The sequence below is a fragment of the Stegostoma tigrinum genome, chromosome 4 (assembly GCF_030684315.1).
Source record: "Stegostoma tigrinum isolate sSteTig4 chromosome 4, sSteTig4.hap1, whole genome shotgun sequence".
NCBI lineage: Eukaryota > Metazoa > Chordata > Chondrichthyes > Orectolobiformes > Stegostomatidae > Stegostoma > Stegostoma tigrinum.
Genome location: NC_081357.1, coordinates 4,966,595 through 4,980,700, shown reverse-complemented (window position 1 = coordinate 4,980,700; position 14,106 = coordinate 4,966,595). Strand labels below are relative to the sequence as shown.

The 14,106-nt window shown below is 45.0% G+C and overlaps 1 protein-coding gene across 1 annotated transcript in view; it reads right to left on the bottom strand.

Moving 5' to 3' along the window:
- The window catches only part of LOC125452339 (dynein axonemal heavy chain 8-like), a 1,009,221-nt gene extending 997,764 nt beyond the window's left edge, over positions 1 to 11,457 (bottom strand). The window contains exon 1 of the mRNA XM_059645685.1: positions 11,001 to 11,457. The gene's annotated coding sequence lies outside the window, so the exon portion shown is untranslated. The remainder of the gene's footprint in view (positions 1 to 11,000) is intronic.
- Positions 11,458 to 14,106: the final 2,649 nt, after the last annotated feature.

Here is a 14,106-nt window from a genome sequence, read left to right as displayed (position 1 = left end):
GGATTGTTGACAGGCTCTCCAGATTATCGTTGCGAATGAGTTGACAACAAACAGTTCCTACAGGGACACTTTTGGCAAGAAGTACACTAGAAATAGCCTACTACTATCAGAAGTGTTGGACATGGCGATCTGGGGCAAGATCGGTGGAACAGCCCCAGACTTGAGGTCTTTGACTGTAGCGTTCCACAAAGTTCAGTGCTGGGACAACTTGCTTGTAACAGTAATGTAACTGTTTTGCATGAAAATGTAGGTGATCTAATTAATAAGTTTGCAGACGACATGAAAATTAGCAGAGGTATGGATAATGAGGAAGGTTATCAACGGATACAGCAGGATACTGATCAAACGGAAAGATGGGCAGAAAAATAGCAGCTGGAGTTTGATCCAAATAAGTGTGAGGTGATGCATTTTGAAAGGTCAAATGCAAGGAGAAAGGAAGTTGTAAATGGCAGGACCCTTAGGAGCCCTGATAAACAAAATGATTTTGTGGTCCAAGTATACAGTTCCCCAAAGTAGTAACACAAGCCGATAAGATGGTAAAGGAGACATACGGCATGCTTGCCTTCATTGGTGAGGCAATGAGTATAAGGTTGTTGTACAGCTGATGAATACAGCAGGCCAAGTGCATCAGAAGAGCAGGAAAGCTGATGTTTCAGGTCTGGACCCTAAAATCAGCTCCTCTGATGCTGCCTGGCCTGCTGTGTCATCCAGCTCTACACTTTGTAATCTCAAACTCCAGCATCAGCAGTTCCTACTATCTCCGAGTATAAAGTTGGCTAGTCCTGTTGGCAAGACTTCAGTTAGGCCACATTCAGAGTATTGTGTGCAGTTCTGGTGGCCACACAACAGGAAGGATGTGGAGAGAGTGCAAAAGAGGTTTACCAGGAATGACGCCTAAATTAGAACATATCAGCTTTGAAGAGAGGTTGGACAAACTTGGGATTAGAGATAATGGGAACTGCAGATGCTGGAGAATCCAAGATAACAAAGTGTGAAGCTGGATGAACACAGCAGGCCAAGCAGCATCTCAGGAGCACAAAAGCCGACGTTTTGGGCCTAGACCCTTCATCAGAGAGTGGGGTGGGGAGAGGGTTCTGAAATAAATAGGGAGAGAGGGGGAGGCAGACCAAAGATAGATAGAGGAGAAGACAGGTGGAGATGACAGTATAGGTGGAGAGGAGAGTATAGGTGGGGAGGGGATAGCTCAGACTGACCTCAGTCTAGGCCCGAAATGTCGGCTTTTGTGCTCCTGAGATGCTGCTTGGCCTGCTGTGTTCATCCAGCTTCACACTTTGTTATCTTGGACTAACTTGGATTGTTTTTGCTAGAGTGTCAGAGGCTGAATGCTGACTTCAGAGAAATATAAAATTATATATGAGGCATGAATAGGGTGGAAATGTCAAATACTAGGGGACATAAGTTTAAGGTGAGAGGGGAAAAATTTAAAAGGGGATGTGTGTTCATCCAGCTTCACACTTTATTATCTTGGATTCTCCAGCATCTGCAGTTCCCATTATCTCCCCTCAGGGTCTTTCTACCCACACAGATTCTACGCCTTCAGGCTCTACAGTACTTGTTGCTATTAATTTATTTTAATTGCTTAACTGGAGTTTAATTCAGACAAATACGAGGTGATGCATTTTGGAGAATCAAATTTAGGTATGAATTATACCGTTAATGGCAGAGCCCTTAGGAACATTAACATACAGACAGGTCTGGGTGTGCAAGTCCACAGTTCTCTAAAAGTGGCAACACAAGTGGCCAAAGTGATTAGGAAGGCATATGAAACACTTGCCTTTGTCGCCTGGAGCATGGTGTACAAGGATTGGCAAAATGTGTTGCAGCTTTAAAAAACCCTTGTTAGGCTGCATTTGTAGCATTGTGTGCAGTTTTGGTTACCACATTACCAGAAGGACATGGAAGCTTTGGAAAGAGTGCAGAGAAAGTTTACCAGGATGTTGCCCGGTCACCAGGGCATTGTCTATGAGGAAAGGCTAAAAAGTCTAGAATTATTTTCACTGGAAAGATGATGGCTGAGAGGATACCTGATAGGAGTTGTACAAAATTATGAGAGGCACAGACAGGGTCGGGATAGTCAGAGGCTTTTTCCCAGGGCTGGAGTTTCAATTACAAGGGGGGAAACAGGTTGAAGGTGAGAAGTCAAAAGTTTAAGGAAGATGTGCGAGGCAAGTTTTTCACCCAGAGTGTGGTAGGAGCCTGGAATGCACAGCCAAAGGTGATGGTGGAAGCAGGCACATTGGCAACGTTTAAGAGGCATCTGGATGGTTACATGAATAGGGAGGGAATAGAGGGATACAGACCATATAAGGGCAGAAGGTTTGTTTTTTAAGTTTAGTCAGGGCATGATGATCAGCACAGGCTAGGAAGGCTGAAGGGCCTGTTCTTGTGCTGTACTTCTATTTTGTTCTTTTCATTTTGTTCTTACTAACTGTAGCAATTGTGGCCCATTCTGCCCATTCTTCTGACAGGAAATGTATCCTTGGATATTTAGTTCACAAATCTGACTCATGAAGCCTTGTTGAATATTAAATATCAAGGCACAAAAGAATGACTGGAAAAAAATGCAATAACTATCAACAGAGAAAGAGTGCTTATGAAACTACTCGGTCAAATGGCCAATAAGTCCCTGAACTTGATGCGATGAACCCTAGGATATTAAAGGAAGCAGCTACAGAGACATTGGAAGCACAGTTATTATTATTCTAAGGATTCTTAGATTCTGGAAAAGTCACACAGGATTGGAAAACTGCTATTGTAACACCTGCATTTTAAAAAAGGAGATAAAATACAGGTAACTGTACATCTGGTAACTTAAATCTGTCATTGGGAAAATATCAGGCTTATTATAAAGGATGTAATAGCAAAGCATTTAGAAATGCATCATCTGATTAAGCAGAGTCAGCATGATTCAAGGGGAAATCATGCCTAAAAAATTCATTTGAATTCTTTCAGAAGGTAAGAAGCAGGATAGACAAAAAGAAAACAGTGGACATAATATATTTGTATTTGCAGAAGAGATTTGACAAGGTTCTACACATTAGACGAAATACTAAGATGGTGCAAATTAGCAAGGATAAAAAAGATTGGCTAACAGCAGGCAAAGAGTTGGGATAAGATGAACCTCCTACTGGGTGCCAATTTTTTCTCTTTCTCCCTCTCTGTAATAAAGCTCAAGTCTGCCAACACCCTACCAATTATGTCCTATGTGTTTGCTGTCTGTAGTCACATGATTTCTGAGAAATATTGTTTTTCATTACTGTTAAAAATAACCTGACTTTAATAAAACCATTTCAAACCTTTACAAAACTAGAACTAAAATCCATTTCCCTCCTCTAAGTCAAGTTCTAAATAACAAGAACACATCACAAACATTCTTCTTCAAAAAGGTAGCTCATCACTTTCACCTTACTTCAGGGAGAGATCTCGTGAAAAATGTTCGTAGCCCAAGAATAAAGAACACCCATAGAACATATAATTTCAACACTTGGAATATTAGTTAAAGAAACACTGATGTGGAAAACAGTATCGGTCTCCATTACCATGGAATGACTCTTTGTTACACTGTACCTACCTCTGATTTCCATACTTGTTTAGAATTATAGTCATAGTCATAATCCACACATTTTCTGAACCATACAATAGATGGCATTTTTTAAAAAAAAACATGCCATCAGACATAGATAATGGGAACTGCAGATGCTGGAGAATTCCAAGATAATAAGATGTGAGGCTGGATGAACACAGCAGGCCAAGCAGCATCTCAGGAGCACAAAAGCTGACATTTCGGGCCTAGACCCTTCATCAGAGAGGGGGATGGGGAGAGGGAACTGGAATAAATAGGGAGAGAGGGGGAGGCGGACCGAAGATGGAGAGTAAAGAAGATAGGTGGAGAGAGTATAGGTGGGGAGTAGGGAGGGGATAGATCAGTCCAGGGAAGACGGACAGGTCAAAGAGGTGGGATGAGGTTAGTAGGTAGATTGGGGTGCGGCTTGGGGTGGGAGGAAGGGATGGGTGAGAGGAAGAACCGGTTAGGGAGGCAGAGACAGGTTGGACTGGTTTTGGGATGCAGTGGGTGGAGGGGAAGAGCTGGGCTGGTTGTGTGGTGCAGTGGGGGGAGGGGACGAACTGGGCTGGTTTAGGGATGCAGTTGGGGAAGAGGAGATTTTGAAATTGGTGAAGTCCACATCGATACCATTAGGCTGCAGGGTTCCCAAGCGGAATATGAGTTGCTGTTCCTGCAACCTTCGGGTAGCATCATTGTGGCACTGCAGGAGGCCCATGATGGACATGTCATCTAAAGAATGGGAGGAGGAGTGGAAATGGTTTGCGACTGGGAGGTGCAGTTGTTTGTTGCGAACTGAGCGGAGGAGTTCTGCAAAGCGGTCTCCAAGCCGCCGCTTGGTTTCCCCAATGTAGAGGAAGCCACACCGGGTACAGTGGATGCAGTAGATGCGGCGCCGCCTCTTGCTCCCCAGAGGAGCTCGAAAAGTTCATCCACTTCACCAACACCTTCCACCCCAACCTTCAGTTCACCTGGGCCATCTCCAGCACATCCCTCACCTTCCTGGACCTCTCAGTCTCCATCTCAGGCAACAGCTTGTAACTGATGTCCATTTCAAGCCCACCGACTCCCACAGCTACCTAGAATACACCTCCTACCACCCACCCTCCTGCAAAAATTCCATCCCCTATTCCCAATTCCTCCGCCTCATCTGCTCCCATGATAAGACATTCCACTCCCGCACATCCCAGATGTCCAAGTTCTTCAAGGACCGCAACTTTCCCCCCACAGTGATCGAGAACGCCCTTGACCGCGTCTCCCGTATTTCCCGCAACACATCCCTCACACCCTGCCCCCGCCACAACCGCCGAAAGAGGATTCCCCTCGTTCTCACACACCACCCTACCAACCTCCGGATACAACGCATCATCCTCCGACACTTCTGCCATTTACAATCCGACCCCACCACCCAAGACATTTTTCCATCCCCACCCCTGTCTGCTTTCCGGAGAGACCACTCTCTCCGTGACTCCCTTGTTCGCTCCACACTGCCCTCCAACCCCACCACACCCGGCACCTTCCCCTGCAACCGCAGGAAGTGCTACACTTGTCCCCACACCTCCTCCCTCACCCCTATCCCAGGCCCCAAGATGACATTCCACATTAAGCAGAGGTTCACCTGCACATCTGCCAATGTGGTATACTGCATCCATTGTACCCGGCGTGGCTTCCTCTACATTGGGGAAACCAAGCGGAGGCTTGGAGACCGCTTTGCAGAACACCTCTGCTCAGTTCGCAACAAACAACTGCACCTCCCAGTTGCAAACCATTTCCACTCCCCCTCCCATTCTTTAGATGGCATGTCCATCATGGGCCTCCTGCACTGCCACAATGATGCCACCCGAAGGTTGCAGGAACAGCAACTCATATTCCGCTTGGGAACCCTGCAGCCTAATGGTATCAATGTGGACTTCACCAGTTTCAAAATCTCCCCTTCCCCAACTGCATCCCTAAACCAGCCCAGTTCGTCCCCTCCCCCCACTGCACCACACAACCAGCCCAGCTCTTCCCCCCGACCTACTGCATTCCAAAACCAGTCCAACCTGTCTCTGCCTCCCTAACCGGTTCTTCCTCTCACCCATCTCTTCCTCCCACCCCAAGCCGCACCCCCATCTACCTACCAACCTCATCCCACCTCCTTGACCTGTCCGTCTTCCCTGGACTGACCTATCCCCTCCCTACCTCCCCACCTATCTTCTTTACTCTCCATCTTCGGTCCGCCTCCCCCTCTCTCCCTATTTATTCTAGTTCCCTCTCCCCATCCCCCTCTCGGATGAAGGGTCTAGGCCCGAAACGTCAGCTTTTGTGCTCCTGAGATGCTGCTTGGCCTGCCGTGTTCATCCAGCCTCACATTTTATTATCTTGCCATCAGACATACACTGGTTCATAGTGTTAAGAATCATGGGATTCATTTGTCAACTGATCCCTTCTCAAGGGATTCCTCTGTTCACTTCATGAGGTTAAATTACTTAATAACTACAAACAAGTAGCTCACTTGCTATTGTTTATTCAACAATAAAGAACAAAGAACAATACAGAGATTTTTCTGAAGAAGGGTCTAGGCCCGAAACGTCAGCTTTCCTGCTCCTCTGATGCTGCTTGGCCTGCTGTGTTCATCCAGCTCTACACCTTGTTATCTCAGATTCTCCAGCATCCAGTTCCTACTATCTCTCAAAAGAACAATACAACACAGGAACAGGCTCTTCGACCCTCCAAGCCTGCATCGACAAATTTTGCCCTTCCATATTACAATATTCTTCACTTACAGGTTCTAATCTCTCTATTCCCTTCTTATTCATGAATTCATCCAGATGCTTCTTGAATGCTGCTATTGTGTCTGCTTTCAACACCTCTGGCACTGCATTCCAAGCGCTCAGACCCTTTGTGTGAAATGCTTGCCTTGCACAACTCTTTTAAACTACCAAACACCCCCCCTCCCCCCACCCCCAACGTCACACATTGACCCTGTGTACACTAGCAATTGACCTCTCCACTATGGGAAGAAGCATCAGATTTTCACTCTATCCATGCCAACGTATAAACTTTTATCAGGTCACCCCTGAACCTCCTGCATTCCAGTGAAAACAAACCCAATCTATCTAACTTTTCTTCATAGCTAAGATGCCCCATACCAGGCAACATCCTCGTAAACCTTTTGTGTACCGTGTCTTAAGTATCCACATCGTTTTGGTAGTGTGGTGACCAGAACTGTATGCAATATTCCAAGTAAGGCCGAAATATATTTCTATGAAGCTGCAGCATAATTTACCTATCCTTACACTCAATGCAATGAAAGCAAGCATGCCACAGGCCTTTTTACTATCTTACCTACCTGCGCTGCCACCTTCAGTGGTCTGTGGGTCTGCACGCCCAGATCTCTCTGCATATCAATACCCCTAAGAGTTCTGCCAATCACTGTATAATTTCTACTTGTTCTTGACTTTCCAAATGCATTGCCTCACATTTGTCCGAATTCAACTCCATCTATCATTTTTCTGCCCATGCCTCTAACTAATCCATATCCTGCTGTATCTTCTGACAATCCTCCTCATTATCTGCAACTCCACCAATCTTCGTATTGCCTGTAAACTTACTAATTAGGCCAGACATGTTTTCTTCAAAATCATTTATGTAGATCACAAACAGCAAAAGTTGCACTGATCCCTGTGGAACACCATTAGTCACAACCTTCCATTCCAAAAAAGATCCTTCCACCACTACTATCTATCTGTCTCCTACAACTAAGCCAGTTCTGAATCCATCTTGCCAACTCACCTATGATACCATGTGACTTCACCTTTTGCACCAATCTGCCATGCGGGACATTGTTAAAGGCTTTGCTTAAGTCCATGCTGACAAGTCAACCACTTTTCCCTCAATGATCTTCATCACCTCCTCAAAAAACTCAATCAAGTTAATGAGACATGACTTCCCCTGCATAAATCCATGCTGTCTATTGCCAGTAAGTCCATTTGCTTCTAGTTCTTATCCCTGAGAATCTTTTCCAATAATTTCCCTACCACCAACATGAAGCTCACAGGCCTGTAACTTCCTGGATTATCCTGCTACCTTTCTTAAACAATGGGACAACATTGGTGCTTCTCCAGTCCTCTGGATCCTTACCTGTGGCCAAAGAGGGATACAAAGATGTCTGTCAATGCTCCAGGAATTTGTTCTCTTGCCTTCCACAATATTCTGGGGTAGATTCCATCATGACCCATGGGCTTATCTATCTCAATGCTTTTTAAGACACGACACATTTTCCTTTTTAATAGCAACTCGGCTTAGAAATTCGACGCTCCCTTCCCTTAAATCATCCTCCACCGATTCCTTCTCCTATGTGAATACCAACAAAAAGTATTCATTTAGGGCCTCACTTACCTCTTCTGGTTCCACACATGGATTTCCTCCTTTGTCCTTGAGTGGGCAACTATTACACTCTTGCTTTTTACATCTGTATAAAATGCCTTGAGATTCTCCTTAATCCTGTTTAACAACTTTTAACCCCTTTAATTTCTTGTTTATTTTCTTTCCTTCTATACTTCAAGGGCTTTGTCAATACGCATCCTCCCAGACTTTACGTATGCTTTGTCTTTTCTTTTCATCCAAGGTCCATGTAATTCGCCATACCTATCCTTCATTCTCACAGGAACGTGCTGCTCCTGAACTCTCACCAACCACAGGACTGCTGCTATCCCTATCCATGAGCATCTTAAACTTCATAGTATTGTGGTCACTACTCCCGAAATGCTCCCCCACTGAAACTTCGTTCACTTGGCCAGGTTTTCTTCCCAAAACCAGGTCCAGTATAACACTTCCACAGCTGTGAGATACTCCTTCACTAGTAAGGCAACTCCCCCATCCCTTTTACATCCCCTTCCATCACATCTGAACATCTTAATCCTGGGACATTCAGCTATCAGTCCTGTCCCTCTTTAAGCCAAGTATCTCTAAACTCATTGATGTTATAATTCAACTGCCTTGCCTATTATACTTCTCACCTCGAAACTCATGCATTTTGAACCACCTCCCCTGCTCTTTTCGGCAGCATGTCCCTGCTTGTTGTTGCTCTTAGTCATTGGTTTCTACCTCTCCCTCAATTTCTGCACCAACTGTCTAGTCCTCTGGTTCCAACCTCCCTGCCACACTAGTTTAAACCCTTCCAACCACTCTACCAAATATCACCCCCCACTCCCCCCAAAGGCATCAGTCCCAGTCCTGCTCAGGTGTAACCTGTCCAGTTTGTACAGGTCCCATCTCCCCCAGAACTGTTCCCAATGCCCCAAGAATTTGGAACCCTCTTCCTCACACCATCTTTTCAGCCACATGTTCATCCTAGAAATCCTGCTGTTTCTACTTCTGACTAGCTCATGGTGCTGGCAGTAATCCCAAGATAACTACTTTGGAGATATTACATTTCAACTTTCTTCCTCTATATAGACCTCTGTAGTGTGCTTTTAGGACCTCATTCCTTTTTGTACCAATGTCATTCGTACCCACATGTGCCACAACCACTATAAGTTAACAAAGTGTGGAGCTGGATGAACACAGCAGGCCAAGCAGCATCTCAGGAGCACAAAAGCTGACGTTTCGGGCCTAGACCCTTCATCAGAGAGGAATGTCCCAGGATTAAGATGTTTCAGATGTGATGGAAGGGGATGTAAAAGGGATGGGGGAGTTGTCTTACTAGTGAAGGAGTATCTCACAGCTGTGGAAGTGTTATACTGGACCTGGTTTTGGAAAGAAAACCTGGCCAGGTGAATGACGTTTCAGTGGGGGAGCATTTCGGGAGTAGTGCCACAACCACTGCCTGTTTACAGTCCCACTTCAGAAAATCCTGCATCTGCTCAGAGGCATCCAACATCCTACCATGGTGGGGGGGGGGGGGCAACTTGCCATCCTGCACTCTTGTTTACAGCCACAGAAACACCTAACTATTCCCCCTACAATTGAATTCCCCATAACTACAGCATTTCTATGCCTATTTCTCACTCTGCAGCAGAGCCAACCATGATTCCATGAATTTGGCTGATGCTGTTATCTCCTGGCAGGCCATTCTTGTCAACAGAAACCAAAACAGTATATCCGTTTTGCAGGAGAACAGCCACAGGAGATTCTGGCATTACCTGGTGGTCACCCATTCTCCTCCACCTGCGGAGGGTGAGTCTGCGGTATGACCACCTCTCGAAACATGCTATCATAATACTCTCTGACTCATGAATGCTCCAGTGTCCCCAGACGTCTCTCCAAATCTGAAATTCAGGCTTCCAGGAGCTTCAACTGGAGACACTTCTTGCACACATGGAGCTCCCAATCATTGGAAGTGTGCTTGGCTTCCCATGTTGAGCAAGAGGAGCAGACTATGATTTGGTTAATCCTTACAATGGTCTAGTGCTTTGAATAATAAATTGAAGGTGCTGGTGCACTCTGCTCTGATAACAATTTCTCAAAACTTGCCTGCTACTCACAGACAAGTTTCCATAAGCTGTTTAGGCTTGTGTTCCTTTACCTGCTGGAGTTCTCACTGCTGACCTCCATTTCACATTGTTCTGTCTCTTCTCTAAAACTTGTCTCTCTGTTTCTTTTGGTCAGAGGAGGAAGGATGGAAATGCTATAGCAACATAATATTTGGGGTTACCCGTTCCTTAACGCCAGGTTCTTCCATGGTGCGCTTCATGGCCACACTGACTGCAAACTCTACTCCCCAGAATGCAAATAAGCAATGTCTCAGTGTCAGAGACAATGGGAACTGCAGATGCTGGAGAATCCAAGATAACAAAGTGTGGAGCTGGATGAACACAGCAGGCCAAGCAGCATCAATGTCTCAGTGTCCACTAGTTGGATCTGCACTGCTTGCAAATCAAAGTTTTTCACTGTACTTATGTACAGACTATAATAAATCAAATCAAATAGATATCAATCGACTTGAAAATTCCTCAATAAGGTGAAGCTCTTAGTAATTTTTTTAAGCTTTGGAGCCCAACAGCCATCTGACAGAAAAAGCTGAAAGAGCTATGTAATAATTTTACCAATGTAACAAAGTTATCAACTCAAGGGTCTAAGCCCAAAATGTCAGCTTCTGCGCTGCTTGGCCTGCTTTGTTCACCCAGCGCCACACTTTGTTATCTTGCCCCCTCACGTACATCTGGAACACACAGATCCCAATAGCTGGATAAACACAGCAGACCAAGCAACATCTTAGTGCTCCTACGATGCTGCTTAGCCTGCTGTGTTCATCCAGCTCTACACTTTGTTATCTCTGATAAATCCAGCTGCATGGTTTAACTTTTTTTTAAAATCAACAGTGTCTCTAGGTGTCAATACACCAATAATTCAAGTATACAGGGACCGCAGAGCTTAGAATAGCAAAATTTCTGTGCGTAATATTCGAGTGTCTAATACCCATAACAGTACTCACATGACAATTCTTTCAAGAGTACACAAGAAAACTTCATTCGCGTAGGCAGAGACACCAAACAAATTTTTGTAACAAAATCAGAAGGTCCCTCCTTTATCCTTTCACCGAAATAAAAAAAATCGCAGCCTGATTTTCAGTAAGCTCCGCTCCTTAATCTTTCACTTCTCTATAAAACTGTCACTCGACGCCACGTTTTTCAACCGTTAACGGAGTTTAACGGCTATGCGGTGACGTCAGAGGGGCTCGAGGCCGAAAATTCTGGAACGAGCGATCCAGCCATTGTTTGTTGGAGGGGACTGTCACCCGGTATGGTCAGCCTGCCGTGTATCGCCGGTATTTCTTACTGGTTTTTGTAAGAAAGCGGGAATCATTTCATGAAGTCAACCAGTGATAGCTACAGCAAAGAGGGAGGTGCCAAGACAAATCAACTACAGCTTACTCAGAGATAATGGGAACTGCAGATGCTGGAGATTCCAAGATAATAAAATGTGAGGCTGGATGAACACAGCAGGCCAAGCAGCATCTCAGGAGCACCTGAGATGCTGCTTGGCCTGCTGTGTTCATCCAGCCTCACATTTTACAGCTTACTCATTCGTGTTTATACAAAACAAGATCAGCTAGGATCATTGGCCAGGATAATAAAATGTGAGGCTGGATGAACACAGCAGGCCAAGCAGCATCTCAGGGCCTGCTGTGTTCATCCAGCCTCACATTTTATTATCTTGGAATCTCCAGCATCTGCAGTTCCCATTATCTCAGGATCATTGGCCATTCATTTTTACAGTTTATGCCAGCGCCGTCGGAAAGAGGCCTTCTAGAACATAAAAATTTCTTGACACCCTGTTGTTATGTGTGTATAGTTGGGTGTGTGGGGGGTGAGTTATGAGAATGACAGAGTTATTACAATACAGGAGGCCATGTGACCCATAACTGCTTCTGGAACTGAGCCCATAGATCCTTTATACCTTTCTCCATCAGGGCAGGTTATCTGAAGGTGCTGGGTATGTGGCTCAGAGGAGCCGGGATATATGCCAAAACGTTGGAGAAGTCTATTGGCAAGGTGAGGCAGAAACAGGGCTTTAGGAAGCATCATTCCAACTCCACTGAGGATTAAAAACCTGGTCTTCAGCTGTGAGGCAATCTTGGTGTTACTGTGTGTAGACCCTCGTTACACAAATACAAAGTGTCACTATGTACTGATGTTCAAGCTGTCTTCGTTGTTATGAAGGATTGGTCTGGCCTCCTTGCCATTGAATGGTCCCAAGTAATTAGACAGTTCCAAATCACCTGTCCTGCAAAAACTGGGAAAGAAAACATCTGTGTTCAAGTCCTTCAGAAAGTGGTCAGTATGTAACATCCGCCCTCAAGACCCTGCAAGAAAAGGAGAGGTTAGATCCTGTCTGGTTATTCCTGAGAAAACTGTATAAGTCATTTGGCAGAATGCCTCATTGCCAGAATTTTCCAACAAGCACCAAGATGTTGCTTGGCTGGTGCTGAGAAGTGAGCTCCTTCACGCACGCCCAGACTCCCTGCACCAACACACACTTCTCTCAAAGGGGCTACAGGGGGAATGAGACAGTAACACATCTTCTGGAATGTGCGTATGCAAAGGAAATCTGGACAGATGAAATGGTCTTTGTTCAGGATTTTTGCCAAACAGCTCCGTGATGCAGGACTCTGTGCCCTACAGGCTATTTCCCAGGACACACATGGAGACAAATTTGGTGAAAGATGCTCTTTGGTCTGCCTGAAATTTGTTGGTCTTCCAGAGCAAGGAGTTGACCTTGACCAAGTGTTTGCAGACTGGCTTATTCTAAGGTCCAGGACTATGTGCTGAGGGGCAACTGCTGCCAAGGCACAGAAGAGAAAGACCAACATCTAAGGTTTTTCTCCCAAAGCTAACTGGGGTCCGTTCTGTTATCAAGCCTTTTGTGTATGTGTGTGTGCGCACGCACACACAGACGGACTGCTGATGGGTTGTTTGTTCTCGATGTGTCAGAATCCACACATTTGAGGTGCTCTGGCGACTATGTCGGGATGAAGCATAGGTTTGAAATAAACCTGGTGCCTTCTTGAATGCATCCACCGACCCTTCTTCCACCACATCATCAGGCAGTACTTTTCATACCTAAGGTAGTCACTGTTTGAAGCAGTTTTCTCTACTGTCACCCTTGCTTTGCTTACGCGTTTAAAACCAGGCCCTTTCATCCTTTTGCGAGCAGGAACAGTTTCTCCCTACAATCTTTTTTATCCAGCCCATTCATTATTTTGCAAACCCCTATCAAATCTCTCCAAGGTAAACAATCACACATTCTTCATTTTGTTATCAGAACTGAATTTCTCCTTTTGTTTTACTCAGAGTAGTAAGGGAATGGAACGCTTTGCCTGCAACGGTAGTAGATTCACCAACTTTAGGTATATTTAAGGCGTCATTGGATAAGCATATGGACTTGCGTAGAATAGTGTAGGTTAGATGGACTTGAGATCGGTATGACAAGTCGGCACCACATCGAGGGCCGAAGGGCCTGTACTGTGCTGTAATGTTCTATGTTCGATGTTCATTCTTGTAAACATCTTCCAAGTTCTCTCCAATCCATTCACATCTTTGCTATAATGTGGCAACTATACATAATACTCCAGCTAAGATCTAACATCTCATACCAGTTATGCTTTAGGTCACTACCAATAAAACCAAGGAGACTATATGCTCTAACTATTTTCTCCATCTGTTTGTCATCTTCAATAATTTGTGTACACACCCAAATCACTCTGCTCCTGAAACCTGTTCAGAATTGTTTTTTTTTCTTTATTCATTCATGGGATGAGGGCATCACAGGTTAGACAGCATTTATTGTCCATCCCTAACTGCCCAAAGGGCTGTTAAGAGCCAATCACATTACTGTGGGTCTGGAGTCACATGTAAGCCAGACCAGGTAAGGATGGCACTTTCTTCCCTAAAGGGCATTAGTGAACCAGATGGGTTTTTCCAACAATTGGCAATGGATTCATGGTCATTATTAGACTCTTAATTCCAGATATTTAGTGAATTCCAATTCCACCATCTGCCATGGTGGGATTTGAACCTCCGTTCCCCAGAACGTTATCT